General features: G+C 55.5%; 31 non-coding genes across 31 annotated transcripts; all 31 read right to left on the reverse strand.

Annotated features, from left to right (window-relative positions):
* Nucleotides 1-47: 47 nt before the first annotated feature.
* LOC132801656 (5S ribosomal RNA) lies at nt 48-166 on the reverse strand. Its single transcript, XR_009636776.1, has one exon. It is a non-coding gene; the product is annotated as a 5S ribosomal RNA (ribosomal RNA).
* A 163-nt stretch (nt 167-329) lies between these two features.
* On the reverse strand, nt 330-448 carry LOC132801581 (5S ribosomal RNA). Its single transcript, XR_009636699.1, has one exon. It is a non-coding gene; the product is annotated as a 5S ribosomal RNA (ribosomal RNA).
* A 162-nt stretch (nt 449-610) lies between these two features.
* Nucleotides 611-729, reverse strand: LOC132801817 (5S ribosomal RNA). The gene has a single exon (XR_009636938.1). It is a non-coding gene; the product is annotated as a 5S ribosomal RNA (ribosomal RNA).
* Nucleotides 730-919: 190 nt separating this feature from the next.
* Nucleotides 920-1,038, reverse strand: LOC132801163 (5S ribosomal RNA). Its single transcript, XR_009636279.1, has one exon. It is a non-coding gene; the product is annotated as a 5S ribosomal RNA (ribosomal RNA).
* A 189-nt stretch (nt 1,039-1,227) lies between these two features.
* Nucleotides 1,228-1,346, reverse strand: LOC132801621 (5S ribosomal RNA). Its single transcript, XR_009636741.1, has one exon. It is a non-coding gene; the product is annotated as a 5S ribosomal RNA (ribosomal RNA).
* A 163-nt stretch (nt 1,347-1,509) lies between these two features.
* Nucleotides 1,510-1,628, reverse strand: LOC132801352 (5S ribosomal RNA). Its single transcript, XR_009636468.1, has one exon. It is a non-coding gene; the product is annotated as a 5S ribosomal RNA (ribosomal RNA).
* A 163-nt stretch (nt 1,629-1,791) lies between these two features.
* LOC132801561 (5S ribosomal RNA) lies at nt 1,792-1,910 on the reverse strand. The gene has a single exon (XR_009636678.1). It is a non-coding gene; the product is annotated as a 5S ribosomal RNA (ribosomal RNA).
* Nucleotides 1,911-2,103: 193 nt separating this feature from the next.
* LOC132801992 (5S ribosomal RNA) lies at nt 2,104-2,222 on the reverse strand. Its single transcript, XR_009637113.1, has one exon. It is a non-coding gene; the product is annotated as a 5S ribosomal RNA (ribosomal RNA).
* A 189-nt stretch (nt 2,223-2,411) lies between these two features.
* On the reverse strand, nt 2,412-2,530 carry LOC132801622 (5S ribosomal RNA). Its single transcript, XR_009636742.1, has one exon. It is a non-coding gene; the product is annotated as a 5S ribosomal RNA (ribosomal RNA).
* A 163-nt stretch (nt 2,531-2,693) lies between these two features.
* On the reverse strand, nt 2,694-2,812 carry LOC132803025 (5S ribosomal RNA). Its single transcript, XR_009638131.1, has one exon. It is a non-coding gene; the product is annotated as a 5S ribosomal RNA (ribosomal RNA).
* Nucleotides 2,813-2,975: 163 nt separating this feature from the next.
* LOC132801516 (5S ribosomal RNA) lies at nt 2,976-3,094 on the reverse strand. Its single transcript, XR_009636632.1, has one exon. It is a non-coding gene; the product is annotated as a 5S ribosomal RNA (ribosomal RNA).
* A 194-nt stretch (nt 3,095-3,288) lies between these two features.
* LOC132801993 (5S ribosomal RNA) lies at nt 3,289-3,407 on the reverse strand. The gene has a single exon (XR_009637114.1). It is a non-coding gene; the product is annotated as a 5S ribosomal RNA (ribosomal RNA).
* Nucleotides 3,408-3,594: 187 nt separating this feature from the next.
* Nucleotides 3,595-3,713, reverse strand: LOC132801164 (5S ribosomal RNA). Its single transcript, XR_009636280.1, has one exon. It is a non-coding gene; the product is annotated as a 5S ribosomal RNA (ribosomal RNA).
* Nucleotides 3,714-3,903: 190 nt separating this feature from the next.
* LOC132801247 (5S ribosomal RNA) lies at nt 3,904-4,022 on the reverse strand. The gene has a single exon (XR_009636363.1). It is a non-coding gene; the product is annotated as a 5S ribosomal RNA (ribosomal RNA).
* A 186-nt stretch (nt 4,023-4,208) lies between these two features.
* On the reverse strand, nt 4,209-4,327 carry LOC132801165 (5S ribosomal RNA). Its single transcript, XR_009636281.1, has one exon. It is a non-coding gene; the product is annotated as a 5S ribosomal RNA (ribosomal RNA).
* A 189-nt stretch (nt 4,328-4,516) lies between these two features.
* Nucleotides 4,517-4,635, reverse strand: LOC132801778 (5S ribosomal RNA). The gene has a single exon (XR_009636899.1). It is a non-coding gene; the product is annotated as a 5S ribosomal RNA (ribosomal RNA).
* A 190-nt stretch (nt 4,636-4,825) lies between these two features.
* LOC132803026 (5S ribosomal RNA) lies at nt 4,826-4,944 on the reverse strand. The gene has a single exon (XR_009638132.1). It is a non-coding gene; the product is annotated as a 5S ribosomal RNA (ribosomal RNA).
* Nucleotides 4,945-5,131: 187 nt separating this feature from the next.
* Nucleotides 5,132-5,250, reverse strand: LOC132801166 (5S ribosomal RNA). Its single transcript, XR_009636282.1, has one exon. It is a non-coding gene; the product is annotated as a 5S ribosomal RNA (ribosomal RNA).
* Nucleotides 5,251-5,698: 448 nt separating this feature from the next.
* LOC132801167 (5S ribosomal RNA) lies at nt 5,699-5,817 on the reverse strand. The gene has a single exon (XR_009636283.1). It is a non-coding gene; the product is annotated as a 5S ribosomal RNA (ribosomal RNA).
* Nucleotides 5,818-6,006: 189 nt separating this feature from the next.
* LOC132801248 (5S ribosomal RNA) lies at nt 6,007-6,125 on the reverse strand. The gene has a single exon (XR_009636364.1). It is a non-coding gene; the product is annotated as a 5S ribosomal RNA (ribosomal RNA).
* A 187-nt stretch (nt 6,126-6,312) lies between these two features.
* On the reverse strand, nt 6,313-6,431 carry LOC132801168 (5S ribosomal RNA). Its single transcript, XR_009636284.1, has one exon. It is a non-coding gene; the product is annotated as a 5S ribosomal RNA (ribosomal RNA).
* Nucleotides 6,432-6,620: 189 nt separating this feature from the next.
* On the reverse strand, nt 6,621-6,739 carry LOC132801779 (5S ribosomal RNA). The gene has a single exon (XR_009636900.1). It is a non-coding gene; the product is annotated as a 5S ribosomal RNA (ribosomal RNA).
* Nucleotides 6,740-6,929: 190 nt separating this feature from the next.
* Nucleotides 6,930-7,048, reverse strand: LOC132801672 (5S ribosomal RNA). The gene has a single exon (XR_009636792.1). It is a non-coding gene; the product is annotated as a 5S ribosomal RNA (ribosomal RNA).
* A 189-nt stretch (nt 7,049-7,237) lies between these two features.
* On the reverse strand, nt 7,238-7,356 carry LOC132801518 (5S ribosomal RNA). The gene has a single exon (XR_009636634.1). It is a non-coding gene; the product is annotated as a 5S ribosomal RNA (ribosomal RNA).
* Nucleotides 7,357-7,804: 448 nt separating this feature from the next.
* LOC132801849 (5S ribosomal RNA) lies at nt 7,805-7,923 on the reverse strand. Its single transcript, XR_009636970.1, has one exon. It is a non-coding gene; the product is annotated as a 5S ribosomal RNA (ribosomal RNA).
* A 189-nt stretch (nt 7,924-8,112) lies between these two features.
* LOC132801922 (5S ribosomal RNA) lies at nt 8,113-8,231 on the reverse strand. Its single transcript, XR_009637043.1, has one exon. It is a non-coding gene; the product is annotated as a 5S ribosomal RNA (ribosomal RNA).
* Nucleotides 8,232-8,419: 188 nt separating this feature from the next.
* LOC132803027 (5S ribosomal RNA) lies at nt 8,420-8,538 on the reverse strand. Its single transcript, XR_009638133.1, has one exon. It is a non-coding gene; the product is annotated as a 5S ribosomal RNA (ribosomal RNA).
* Nucleotides 8,539-8,728: 190 nt separating this feature from the next.
* LOC132801356 (5S ribosomal RNA) lies at nt 8,729-8,847 on the reverse strand. Its single transcript, XR_009636472.1, has one exon. It is a non-coding gene; the product is annotated as a 5S ribosomal RNA (ribosomal RNA).
* A 190-nt stretch (nt 8,848-9,037) lies between these two features.
* LOC132801713 (5S ribosomal RNA) lies at nt 9,038-9,156 on the reverse strand. The gene has a single exon (XR_009636833.1). It is a non-coding gene; the product is annotated as a 5S ribosomal RNA (ribosomal RNA).
* Nucleotides 9,157-9,344: 188 nt separating this feature from the next.
* LOC132803029 (5S ribosomal RNA) lies at nt 9,345-9,463 on the reverse strand. The gene has a single exon (XR_009638135.1). It is a non-coding gene; the product is annotated as a 5S ribosomal RNA (ribosomal RNA).
* A 159-nt stretch (nt 9,464-9,622) lies between these two features.
* LOC132803030 (5S ribosomal RNA) lies at nt 9,623-9,741 on the reverse strand. Its single transcript, XR_009638136.1, has one exon. It is a non-coding gene; the product is annotated as a 5S ribosomal RNA (ribosomal RNA).
* Nucleotides 9,742-9,897: the final 156 nt, after the last annotated feature.

The raw sequence follows: 9,897 nt of genomic DNA on the forward strand, positions 1-9,897 counted from the left end.
CGAGGGTGAAAGGCGCGGGGAAAGAGAGGAAAAAAAAAAAAAAAAAAAGGGTACAACACGAGGACTTCCCAGGAGGTCACCCATCCTAGTACTACTCTCGCCCAAGCACGCTTAACTTCGGAGTTCTGATGGGATCCGGTGCATTAGTGCTGGTATGATCGCACCCGACATGGTGATGCTAAAGAATGGATATAAGGAAAAGAAGCAGCGCAGCAGGTCCGCATGCGTTCGGCGCGATCCGGGCGAGTTCCCTCAGTCGGGCCGGGAGAAAAGGGAAACTCCGAGGGTGAAAGGCGCGGGGAAAGAGAGGAAAAAAAAAAAAAAAAAAAGGGGTGCAACACGAGGACTTCCCAGGAGGTCACCCATCCTAGTACTACTCTCGCCCAAGCACGCTTAACTTCGGAGTTCTGATGGGATCCGGTGCATTAGTGCTGGTATGATAGCACCCGAAATGGTGATGCTAAAGAATGGATATAAGGAAAAGAAGCAGCGCAGCAGGTCTGCATGCGTTCGGCGCGATCCGGGCGAGTTCCCTCGGTCGGGCCGGGAGAAAAGGGAAACTCCGAGGGTGAAAGGCGCGGGGAAAGAGAGGAAAAAAAAAAAAAAAAAAGGGGTGCAACACGAGGACTTCCCAGGAGGTCACCCATCCTAGTACTACTCTCGCCCAAGCACGCTTAACTTCGGAGTTCTGATGGGATCCGATGATTTAGTGCTGGTATGATCGCACCCGACATGGTGATGCTAAAGAATGGATATAAGGAAAAGAAGCAGCGCAGCAGGTCCGCATGCGTTCGGCGCGATCCGGGCAGCGGCATCGATGCACCGGCCCACCGAGCGAGTTCCCTCGGTCGGGCCGGGAGAAAAGGGAAACTCCGAGGGTGAAAGGCGCGGGGAAAGAGAGGAAAAAAAAAAAAAAAAAAGGGTGCAACACGAGGACTTCCCAGGAGGTCACCCATCCTAGTACTACTCTCGCCCAAGCACGCTTAACTTCGGAGTTCTGATGGGATCCGGTGCATTAGTGCTGGTATGATCGCACCCGACATGGTGATGCTAAAGAATGGATATAAGGAAAAGAAGCAGCCCAGCAGGTCCGCATGCGTTCGGCGCGATCCGGGCAGCGGCATCGATGCACCGGCCCACCGAGCGAGTTCCCTCGGTCGGGCCGGGAGAAAAGGGAAACTCCGAGGGTGAAAGGCGCGGGGAAAGAGAGGAAAAAAAAAAAAAAAAAGGGTGCAACACGAGGACTTCCCCGGAGGTCACCCATCCTAGTACTACTCTCGCCCAAGCACGCTTAACTTCGGAGTTCTGATGGGATCCGGTGCATTAGTGCTGGTATGATCGCACCCGACATGGTGATGCTAAAGAATGGATATAAGGAAAAGAAGCAGCGCAGCAGGTCCGCATGCGTTCGGCGCGATCCGGGCGAGTTTCCTCGGTCGGGCCGGGAGAAAAGGGAAACTCCGAGGGTGAACGGCGCGGGGAAAGAGAGGAAAAAAAAAAAAAAAAAAAGGGGTGCAACACGAGGACTTCCCAGGAGGTCACCCATCCTAGTACTACTCTCGCCCAAGCACGCTTAACTTCGGAGTTCTGATGGGATCCGGTGCATTTGTGCTGGTATGATCGCACCCGACATGGTGATGCTAAAGAATGGATATAAGGAAAAGAAGCAGCGCAGCAGGTCCGCATGCGTTCGGCGCGATCCGGGCGAGTTCCCTCGGTCGGGCCGGGAGAAAAGGGAAACTCCGAGGGTGAAAGGCGCGGGGAAAGAGAGGAAAAAAAAAAAAAAAAAAAGGGGTGCAACACGAGGACTTCCCAGGAGGTCACCCATCCTAGTACTACTCTCGCCCAAGCACGCTTAACTTCGGAGTTCTGATGGGATCCGGTGCATTAGTGCTGGTATGATTGCAACCGACATGGTGATGCTAAAGAATAGATATAAGGAAAAGAAGCAGCGCAGCAGGTCCGCATGCGTTCGGCGCGATCCGGGCAGCGGCATCGATGCACCGGCCCACCGAGCGAGTTCCCTCGGTCGGGCCGGGAGAAAAGGGAAACTCCGAGGGTGAAAGGCGCGGGGAAAGAGAGGAAAAAAAAAAAAAAAAAAAAAGGGTTCAACACGAGGACTTCCCAGGAGGTCACCCATCCTAGTACTACTCTCGCCCAAGCACGCTTAACTTCGGAGTTCTGATGGGATCCGGTGCATTAGTGCTGGTATGATCGCACCCGACATGGTGATGCTAAAGAATGGATATAAGGAAAAGAAGCAGCGCAGCAGGTCCGCATGCGTTCGGCGCGATCCGGGCAGCGGCATCGATGCACCGGCCCACCGAGCGAGTTCCCTCGGTCGGGCCGGGAGAAAAGGGAAACTCCGAGGGTGAAAGGCGCGGGGAAAGAGAGGAAAAAAAAAAAAAAAAAGGGTGCAACACGAGGACTTCCCCGGAGGTCACCCATCCTAGTACTACTCTCGCCCAAGCACGCTTAACTTCGGAGTTCTGATGGGATCCGGTGCATTAGTGCTGGTATGATCGCACCCGACATGGTGATGCTAAAGAATGGATATAAGGAAAAGAAGCAGCGCAGCAGGTCCGCATGCGTTCGGCGCGATCCGGGCGAGTTTCCTCGGTCGGGCCGGGAGAAAAGGGAAACTCCGAGGGTGAACGGCGCGGGGAAAGAGAGGAAAAAAAAAAAAAAAAAAAGGGGTGCAACACGAGGACTTCCCAGGAGGTCACCCATCCTAGTACTACTCTCGCCCAAGCACGCTTAACTTCGGAGTTCTGATGGGATCCGGTGCATTAGTGCTGGTATGATCGCACCCGACATGGTGATGCTAAAGAATGGATATAAGGAAAAGAAGCAGCGCAGCAGGTCCGCATGCGTTCGGCGCGATCCGGGCGAGTTCCCTCGGTCGGGCCGGGAGAAAAGGGAAACTCCGAGGGTGAAAGGCGCGGGGAAAGAGAGGAAAAAAAAAAAAAAAAAAAGGGGTGCAACACGAGGACTTCCCAGGAGGTCACCCATCCTAGTACTACTCTCGCCCAAGCACGCTTAACTTCGGAGTTCTGATGGGATCCGGTGCATTAGTGCTGGTATGATCGCAACCGACATGGTGATGCTAAAGAATAGATATAAGGAAAAGAAGCAGCGCAGCAGGTCCGCATGCGTTCGGCGCGATCCGGGCAGCGGCATCGATGCACCGGCCCACCGAGCGAGTTCCCTCGGTCGGGCCGGGAGAAAAGGGAAACTCCGAGGGTGAAAGGCGCGGGGAAAGAGAGGAAAAAAAAAAAAAAAAAAAAAAGGGTTCAACACGAGGACTTCCCAGGAGGTCACCCATCCTAGTACTACTCTCGCCCAAGCACGCTTAACTTCGGAGTTCTGATGGGATCCGGTGCATTAGTGCTGGTATGATCGCACCCGACATGGTGATGCTAAAGAATGGATATAAGGAAAAGAAGCAGCGCAGCAGGTCCGCATGCGTTCGGCGCGATCCGGGCAGCGGCATCGATGCACCGGCCCACCGAGCGAGTTCCCTCGGTCGGGCCGGGAGAAAAGGGAAACTCCGAGGGTGAAAGGCGCGGGGAAAGAGAGGAAAAAAAAAAAAAAAGGGTGCAACACGAGGACTTCCCAGGAGGTCACCCATCCTAGTACTACTCTCGCCCAAGCACGCTTAACTTCGGAGTTCTGATGGGATCCGGTGCATTAGTGCTGGTATGATCGCACCCGACATGGTGATGCTAAAGAATGGATATAAGGAAAAGAAGCAGCGCAGCAGGTCCGCATGCGTTCGGCGCGATCCGGGCAGCGGCATCGACGCACCGGCCCACCGAGCGAGTTCCCTCGGTCGGGCCGGGAGAAAAGGGAAACTCCGAGGGTGAAAGGCGCGGGGAAAGAGAGGAAAAAAAAAAAAAAAAAGGGGTGCAACACGAGGACTTCCCAAGAGGTCACCCATCCTAGTACTACTCTCGCCCAAGCACGCTTAACTTCGGAGTTCTGATGGGATCCGGTGCATTAGTGCTGGTATGATCGCACCCGACATGGTGATGCTAAAGAATGGATATAAGGAAAAGAAGCAGCGCAGCAGGTCCGCATGCGTTCGGCGCGATCCGGGCAGCGGCATCGACGCACCGGCCCACCGAGCGAGTTCCCTCGGTCGGGCCGGGAGAAAAGGGAAACTCCGAGGGTGAAAGGCGCGGGGAAAGAGAGGAAAAAAAAAAAAAAGGGTGCAACACGAGGACTTCCCAGGAGGTCACCCATCCTAGTACTACTCTCGCCCAAGCACGCTTAACTTCGGAGTTCTGATGGGATCCGGTGCATTAGTGCTGGTATGATCGCACCCGACATGGTGATGCTAAAGAATGGATATAAGGAAAAGAAGCAGCGCAGCAGGTCCGCATGCGTTCGGCGCGATCCGGGCAGCGGCATCGACGCACCGGCCCACCGAGCGAGTTCCCTCGGTCGGGCCGGGAGAAAAGGGAAACTCCGAGGGTGAAAGGCGCGGGGAAAGAGAGGAAAAAAAAAAAAAAAAGGGGTGCAACACGAGGACTTCCCAAGAGGTCACCCATCCTAGTACTACTCTCGCCCAAGCATGCTTAACTTCGGAGTTCTGATGGGATCCGGTGCATTAGTGCTGGTATGATCGCACCCGACATGGTGATGCTAAAGAATGGATATAAGGAAAAGAAGCAGCGCAGCAGGTCCGCATGCGTTCGGCGCGATCCGGGCAGCGGCATCGACGCACCGGCCCACCGAGCGAGTTCCCTCGGTCGGGCCGGGAGAAAAGGGAAACTCCGAGGGTGAAAGGCGCGGGGAAAGAGAGGAAAAAAAAAAAAAAAAAGGGGTGCAACACGAGGACTTCCCAGGAGGTCACCCATCCTAGTACTACTCTCGCCCAAGCACGCTTAACTTCGGAGTTCTGATGGGATCCGGTGCATTAGTGCTGGTATGATCGCACCCGACATGGTGATGCTAAAGAATGGATATAAGGAAAAGAAGCAGCGCAGCAGGTCCGCATGCGTTCGGCGCGATCCGGGCAGCGGCATCGACGCACCGGCCCACCGAGCGAGTTCCCTCGGTCGGGCTGGGAGAAAAGGGAAACTCCGAGGGTGAAAGGCGCGGGGAAAGAGACGAAAAAAAAAAAAAAAGGGTGCAACACGAGGACTTCCCAGGAGGTCACCCATCCTAGTACTACTCTCGCCCAAGCACGCTTAACTTCGGAGTTCTGATGGGATCCGGTGCATTAGTGCTGGTATGATCGCACCCGACATGGTGATGCTAAAGAATGGATATAAGGAAAAGAAGCAGCGCAGCAGGTCCGCATGCGTTCGGCGCGATCCGGGCAGCGGCATCGACGCACCGTCCCACCGAGCGAGTTCCCTCGGTCGGGCCGGGATAAAAGGGAAACTCCGAGGGTGAAAGGCGCGGGGAAAGAGAGGAAAAAAAAAAAAAAAAGGGGTGCAACACGAGGACTTCGGAGTTCTGATGGGATCCGGTGCATTAGTGCTGGTATGATCGCACCCGACATGGTGATGCTAAAGAATGGATATAAGGAAAAGAAGCAGCGCAGCAGGTCCGCATGCGTTCGGCGCGATCCGGGCAGCGGCATCGACGCACCGGCCCACCGAGCGAGTTCCCTCGGTCGGGCTGGGAGAAAAGGGAAACTCCGAGGGTGAAAGGCGCGGGGAAAGAGAGGAAAAAAAAAAAAAAAAAAAGGGTGCAACACGAGGACTTCCCAGGAGGTCACCCATCCTAGTACTACTCTCGCCCAAGCACGCTTAACTTCGGAGTTCTGATGGGATCCGGTGCATTAGTGCTGGTATGATCGCACCCGACATGGTGATGCTAAAGAATGGATATAAGGAAAAGAAGCAGCGCAGCAGGTCCGCATGCGTTCGGCGCGATCCGGGCAGCGGCATCGACGCACCGGCCCACCGAGCGAGTTCCCTCGGTCGGGCCGGGAGAAAAGGGAAACTCCGAGGGTGAAAGGCGCGGGGAAAGAGAGGAAAAAAAAAAAAAAAAGGGGTGCAACACGAGGACTTCCCAAGAGGTCACCCATCCTAGTACTACTCTCGCCCAAGCACGCTTAACTTCGGAGTTCTGATGGGATCCGGTGCATTAGTGCTGGTATGATCGCACCCGACATGGTGATGCTAAAGAATGGATATAAGGAAAAGAAGCAGCGCAGCAGGTCCGCATGCGTTCGGCGCGATCCGGGCAGCGGCATCGACGCACCGGCCCACCGAGCGAGTTCCCTCGGTCGGGCCGGGAGAAAAGGGAAACTCCGAGGGTGAAAGGCGCGGGGAAAGAGAGGAAAAAAAAAAAAAAAGGGTGCAACACGAGGACTTCCCAGGAGGTCACCCATCCTAGTACTACTCTCGCCCAAGCACGCTTAACTTCGGAGTTCTGATGGGATCCGGTGCATTAGTGCTGGTATGATCGCACCCGACATGGTGATGCTAAAGAATGGATATAAGGAAAAGAAGCAGCGCAGCAGGTCCGCATGCGTTCGGCGCGATCCGGGCAGCGGCATCGACGCACCGGCCCACCGAGCGAGTTCCCTCGGTCGGGCCGGGAGAAAAGGGAAACTCCGAGGGTGAAAGGCGCGGGGAAAGAGAGGAAAAAAAAAAAAAAAAGGGGTGCAACACGAGGACTTCCCAAGAGGTCACCCATCCTAGTACTACTCTCGCCCAAGCATGCTTAACTTCGGAGTTCTGATGGGATCCGGTGCATTAGTGCTGGTATGATCGCACCCGACATGGTGATGCTAAAGAATGGATATAAGGAAAAGAAGCAGCGCAGCAGGTCCGCATGCGTTCGGCGCGATCCGGGCAGCGGCATCGACGCACCGGCCCACCGAGCGAGTTCCCTCGGTCGGGCCGGGAGAAAAGGGAAACTCCGAGGGTGAAAGGCGCGGGGAAAGAGAGGAAAAAAAAAAAAAAAAAGGGGTGCAACACGAGGACTTCCCAGGAGGTCACCCATCCTAGTACTACTCTCGCCCAAGCATGCTTAACTTCGGAGTTCTGATGGGATCCGGTGCATTAGTGCTGGTATGATCGCACCCGACATGGTGATGCTAAAGAATGGATATAAGGAAAAGAAGCAGCGCAGCAGGTCCGCATGCGTTCGGCGCGATCCGGGCAGCGGCATCGACGCACCGGCCCACCGAGCGAGTTCCCTCGGTCGGGCCGGGAGAAAAGGGAAACTCCGAGGGTGAAAGGCGCGGGGAAAGAGAGGAAAAAAAAAAAAAAAAGGGGTGCAACACGAGGACTTCCCAGGAGGTCACCCATCCTAGTACTACTCTCGCCCAAGCACGCTTAACTTCGGAGTTCTGATGGGATCCGGTGCATTAGTGCTGGTATGATCGCACCTGACATGGTGATGCTAAAGAATGGATATAAGGAAAAGAAGCAGCGCAGCAGGTCCGCATGCGTTCGGCGCGATCCGGGCAGCGGCATCGACGCACCGTCCCACCGAGCGAGTTCCCTCGGTCGGGCCGGGATAAAAGGGAAACTCCGAGGGTGAAAGGCGCGGGGAAAGAGAGGAAAAAAAAAAAAAAAAGGGGTGCAACACGAGGACTTCGGAGTTCTGATGGGATCCGGTGCATTAGTGCTGGTATGATCGCACCCGACATGGTGATGCTAAAGAATGGATATAAGGAAAAGAAGCAGCGCAGCAGGTCCGCATGCGTTCGGCGCGATCCGGGCAGCGGCATCGACGCACCGGCCCACCGAGCGAGTTCCCTCGGTCGGGCTGGGAGAAAAGGGAAACTCCGAGGGTGAAAGGCGCGGGGAAAGAGAGGAAAAAAAAAAAAAAAAAAAGGGTGCAACACGAGGACTTCCCAGGAGGTCACCCATCCTAGTACTACTCTCGCCCAAGCACGCTTAACTTCGGAGTTTTGATGGGATCCGGTGCATTAGTGCTGGTATGATCGCACCCGACATGGTGATGCTAAAGAATGGATATAAGGAAAAGAAGCAGCGCAGCAGGTCCGCATGCGTTCGGCGCGATCCGGGCAGCGGCATCGACGCACCGTCCCACCGAGCGAGTTCCCTCGGTCGGGCCGGGATAAAAGGGAAACTCCGAGGGTGAAAGGCGCGGGGAAAGAGAGGAAAAAAAAAAAAAAAAGGGGTGCAACACGAGGACTTCCCAGGAGGTCACCCATCCTAGTACTACTCTCGCCCAAGCACGCTTAACTTCGGAGTTCTGATGGGATCCAGTGCATTAGTGCTGGTATGATCGCACCGCACATGGTGATGCTAAAGAATGGATATAAGGAAAAGAAGCAGCGCAGCAGGTCCGCAGGCGTTCGGCGCGATCCGGGCAGCGGCATCGACGCACCGGCCCACCGAGCGAGTTCCCTCGGTCGGGCCGGGAGAAAAGGGAAACTCCGAGGGTAAAAGGCGCGGGGAAAGAGAGGAAAAAAAAAAAAAAAGGGGTGCAACACGAGGACTTCCCAGGAGGTCACCCATCCTAGTACTACTCTCGCCCAAGCACGCTTAACTTCGGAGTTCTGATGGGATCCGGTGCATTAGTGCTGGTATGATCGCACCCGACATGGTGATGCTAAAGAATGGATATAAGGAAAAGAAGCAGCGCAGCAGGTCCGCATGCGTTCGGCGCGATCCGGGCAGCGGCATCGACGCACCGGCCCACCGAGCGAGTTCCCTCGGTCGGGCCGGGAGAAAAGGGAAACTCCGAGGGTGAAAGGCGCGGGGAAAGAGAGGAAAAAAAAAAAAAAAAAGGGGTGCAACACGAGGACTTCCCAGGAGGTCACCCATCCTAGTACTACTCTCGCCCAAGCACGTTTAACTTCGGAGTTCTGATGGGATCCGGTGCATTAGTGCTGGTATGATCGCACCCGACATGGTGATGCTAAAGAATGGATATAAGGAAAAGAAGCAGCGCAGCAGGTCCGCAGGCGTTCGGCGCGATCCGGGCAGCGGCATCGACGCACCGGCCCACCGAGCGAGTTCCCTCGGTCGGGCCGGGAGAAAAGGGAAACTCCGAGGGTGAAAGGCGCGGGGAAAGAGAGGAAAAAAAAAAAAAAAAAGGGGTGCAACACGAGGACTTCCCAGGAAGTCACCCATCCTAGTACTACTCTCGCCCAAGCACGCTTAACTTCGGAGTTCTGATGGGATCCGGTGCATAAGTGCTGGTATGATCGCACCCGACATGGTGATGCTAAAGAATGGATATAAGGAAAAGAAGCAGCGCAGCAGGTCCGCAGGCGTTCGGCGCGATCCGGGCAGCGGCATCGACGCACAGGCCCACCGAGCGAGTTCCCTCGGTCGGGCCGGGAGAAAAGGGAAACTCCGAGGGTAAAAGGCGCGGGGAAAGAGAGGAAAAAAAAAAAAAAAGGGGTGCAACACGAGGACTTCCCAGGAGGTCACCCATCCTAGTACTACTCTCGCCCAAGCACGCTTAACTTCGGAGTTCTGATGGGATCCGGTGCATTAGTGCTGGTATGATCGCACCCGACATGGTGATGCTAAAGAATGGATATAAGGAAAAGAAGCAGCGCAGCAGGTCCGCATTCGTTCGGCGCGATCCGGGCGAGTTCCCTCGGTCGGGCCGGGAGAAAAGGGAAACTCCGAGGGTGAAAGGCGCGGGGAAAGAGAGGAAAAAAAAAAAAAAAGGGGTGCAACACGAGGACTTCCCAGGAGGTCACCCATCCTAGTACTACTCTCGCCCAAGCACGCTTAACTTCGGAGTTCTGATGGGATCCGGTGCATTAGTGCTGGTATGATCGCACCCGACATGGTGATGCTAAAGAATGGATATAAGGAAAAGAAGCAGCGCAGCAGGTCCGCAGGCGTTCGGCGCGATCCGGGCAGCGGCATCGACGCACCGGCCCACCGAGCGAGTTCCCTCGGTCGGGCCGGGAGAAAAGGGAAACTCCGAGGGTGAAAG

This window comes from Ziziphus jujuba, chromosome 2 (assembly GCF_031755915.1).
Source record: "Ziziphus jujuba cultivar Dongzao chromosome 2, ASM3175591v1".
Lineage (NCBI taxonomy): Eukaryota > Viridiplantae > Streptophyta > Magnoliopsida > Rosales > Rhamnaceae > Ziziphus > Ziziphus jujuba.